This window comes from Macaca thibetana, chromosome 14, assembly GCF_024542745.1.
Source record: "Macaca thibetana thibetana isolate TM-01 chromosome 14, ASM2454274v1, whole genome shotgun sequence".
NCBI lineage: Eukaryota > Metazoa > Chordata > Mammalia > Primates > Cercopithecidae > Macaca > Macaca thibetana.
The window spans coordinates 80,859,942-80,864,020 of record NC_065591.1 but is presented as its reverse complement, the minus strand read 5'-3'; positions in this window follow the sequence as shown (position 1 = coordinate 80,864,020).

Sequence of the window (4,079 nt, the reverse complement as noted above, 5' to 3'; positions counted from 1 at the left end):
GTATTAGATGCCAACAGTAAAACTAAAATTAGTTTCTAAAATGCTTTTGATCAACAACTGCATCATTGATGTGAGTTACCTCCTCTTACAAGGGTAAACTTAGTGAACATTTGCAAATGGAAATACTTATGATATAATACAAATACATTAAGATTTTATATTTATGCATTTGTGTGTTCTTATAAGTCTAGATAATTGTCCAAATAAAAACTCACACATTCATTTGCTAGGGCTACCATAACAAATTCTAAGAGTTGAGTGGCTTAAAACAAAAGAAATTTATTTTGTGATTCTGGTGGTAGAAGTCTGAAACCAAGAATATGTGGTTGTCTCTTTCTGAAGCCTGTGAGGAAAGGCTCTGTTCAAGACTTTTCTCCTTAGCTCATTATGGCTGCCTTCATACTCACATGTCATTCTCCCTATACACATGTCTGTGTCAAAATTTTCCTTTTTTTTTTTTTTTTAATAAGGACATCAATTATTTTGGATTAGGGTTCACTCAAATAATCTCATTTTAACATGATTACCTCTATAAAAACCTTATCTCCAAATAAAGTCATATTTTGAGGCACTGCAATTTAGGAATTCAACATATTAATTTGGTGGGGCGGGGGTACAATTCTCCTCAGCAACTAGAATGAGACCACATTAAAAATTTCATTATTAATACATAAATTTCAACTCTCTTTTTTCATACTCCACTCTTCACTTTAACGTTTCTAGTTAGTAGAAAATATACTATCTCTTTTTGCATGTCTTTCTCCCTTGAAATATACAGTTTATGAACCCTACCACTTATTCAGTCCAGAAGGGTCAGTCTGCATGGGAATACCTCAGAACCACAGGCTTAATGGATTTGATCTATTCTAGTAGTAGCCTTTTTTTTTTTTCCTGGTGCCATTTCTTCCATCACTAACACATAATGTCATTGTTGTAAGAAGAATTCCCCCACCCACCACCCCCCTACCACACACACATATAGTTAGGATGTCCACATTGTCCACTACTCCAGTAGCTCCTCTACTAGTCAGGCAGGACTTACTCAGGTTATGGAAGGCAGGGCCAAAAAAAAAAAAAAAAAAAAAAAAAAGTCTTTCCCAAAGTGTTATGCTTGGTGGCCATATGGACAGTTAGTAGTAGTGGCCATATGGACAGTTTGGTCTATCAAACTGATTGTCCCTGAGCAACTCATGCTGGTGCATAGCCCTCCACAGTCTGTGGCAATTCGTATTTGGAAAATATCCAGAGGTGCCCTCCCTGTGATTTCCAAAATCACTGTTTTTTACTTGGCATTATATTCTGAATGACTATTTCCATATCAGCCCCTCAAGACCAAAGTAACGAGAAACAGAGATTTTCAGCCTTTTTCACACATTTTTTTTTTTTTTTTTTTGGATACATCTTTCTCCAAATCACACAGCTCTGGAAGTGAGCCTGATTCACCTGCCCAGACTATACCAAATGAGTATCCCTTGGATGACCTTGATTTACTTTCTGCCAGCATTCCTCAGCCTGATTGACTTCAAGCCATGAGATCAGAGAGATTTTTACTGAAATTGAGTCTCAAAAAGAGAAAGGTTGACCATAAATATATATACCTACAATATACCTGCAAAAACCAAGAATAAAACAAATTTAAAAAAGGTTGAAATCTAGGACCTGTATTTTTTTCTGAGGCTACTTGGTTTCTATGTAGATATTTTGACCCACTCATCAATTTTATGAAGTAAATAGACACTATCAATTAACCACCACAACTTACCAAAATAATCTATTCCACACTTTTTTGCTAGAGTGTCAAGGACCCTCTTTCGTTATATGACCTTAGCTAGAGAAACAATCAAGAGATTTTTCCTAGAACAATAAGATGAAAAGGCCCACTCCATCAAAATATAATTTTAAAAATATTTATAGAGATGACTTTCATACAAGTATATATTGAACACATTTCAAAATGTATTAAATTATCTGAGAGAGCCAGCAAGGTGTAAAGTAGGTTCAAAGAACATTTGTACAGATTTTTGCAATCAGCCAGAAAATAAATGTATAAATAAATTTGCCGAGTTAAAATACAAAACTGGCTAATATCCTATATGCCAATTATACTATAACCTTTGGGGTTATCTTTTCTCCTATACAAAAATAATCTCAATTTTTTCTAAAAAAAATTGCAAGTTCAGAGTTTTTTTTAGTTTAATGAATTTACAATCTTTATAGAATCTATAAGTAGAGTCCTAATCAATAGCAAGGTAAATTTATGAGTACATTCACCTTAAAAATAAGATAACATTTAATTATGTGTTTTATTAAGCAAATCATTTTTATATTATTTTTGAGTGGCTATATATGTTTGCATTTTTTAGATGCTCTTGAAAAATTTGGATAGGTCTATTAGTGCTTGAGTGTGGCACAGAAAAACATAAAATCATCTTTTTGTGTTGTTTCCATATTTTAGATATTTTTTCTTAACCACTGTAAAGTTGTATAATGCCTGTCATAGCTTCATGAGAAAAATCAATCCTTAACTTTTTTTTCTCATAAAAAATTAAAATATTCTTTCATCACCTGGCATTCAGGTGTTATATATGTTAATTATTACAAGCAACTAAGGCCTTAAAATTTATTATCCACTTGTATGACCACCTTCACTTTTAGCAACATAGTGGACTACAAAAAAATAACAAATGAAAGAGGAAAAGTGACATCAAGATGGCACAGTAGGAGGCAATGTGCTTAAATTCCTGAACAACAAGAATTCTGTAGCCATCCACATTTAAAAGTCTCTCTGCAGTAGCCTTGGGGGTAGGAGTTTTGTGAAACCCTGGTAAAGCACAGGACCCAGGAAGACTGTTTTGAGAATGCAGAACAGCAACCAGGTTGCAGATCCACTGATGACGTTCTCAGGTTCAAACCTAGAATCAGTTCCATTCACCAAAGGCTTTGGCTACAGCACCATTTGGCCGTGAGCCTACAACCAAAACCATTTGCCAAGGGATCCAGAGGGAATCACGAACACCGGTGTCTCAGCAAGAAAAGATCATTTTCATGCTGACCCTGATCTCTGCAGTGGACCTGAAACTTGTACTGTGGCTCAATTCCAGCCCAGCCCAGTTGAGGTTCCAGCTTAGAAGTGCTCACACCCTTGTGCGAGAAACTTTTCCATATGCTTCAGCCAGAATCTGAGCCTCCATAAGGGGCTTACCAGCCCTCATCCCATAGCAGATCTTAAGCGAACCCAGTCTCACCTCTGGTACCTCTGGTTACAATCAGAAAACTATCCCACCTGTGCAGGGACCCACAAGGATATGTGCACCTGGCAGAGCTAATGAAACAGGCTCACCAACCTCTGTCTCACATCATATTCTGAGGGTGCCCTATTTTGGCTCCAGCTCCTCCTGCTATAATCCATGAACCATTCTTCCCGTGCAGGATCCTGCAGGGAAACACATGCCTGCCTTACTCAGTGAGATGGGCTTGACAGCCATCATCCTACAGGAGGACCAAAAAGGCCCCTTTATCAGGTCCATTTTCTCCTGCTGCAGTGAGAGACCTATCTCACCAGTGCCAAGACCTCCTGAGAGACACACACCCATCTGAACCAAGTAGATGGACTCCCAAACTCCATTTCACAACAGATCACCAGGAGGCCCAGCTCACCTCCAGCCTCACATGCTGCAGTCAGGAACCTCTCCTGCCTTTTTAAGGTGCTGCTGAGATACATGCACCCATCTGAGCCAAAGAGAAAGGCTCACAGTTAGCCATCCCACAGCAGATCCCAAAAGGGCCCTGTCTCAGCTCTGACCCTTTGTGCTGCAGTTGGAGACCACTCTAACTGTTGGAGAGACATGCTAGGAGATGCATACCTATCTGAGCCAAGGAGATGGGTGCACCAACCTCTACCTGACAGCAGATTCTGAATGGGCCCTCATTCAGTTCCAAGCCCTTTCACTGCAGCTGGTGAATTATCCCACCTATGCAGGAAGCTTCAGTGAGATGTATGCCTGGCAAAGCCAATGAAACAAGTCACCAGCCTCTGTCTAATAGCAGATCCTGAGGGGTGGCCAATCCCTGCTCCAACC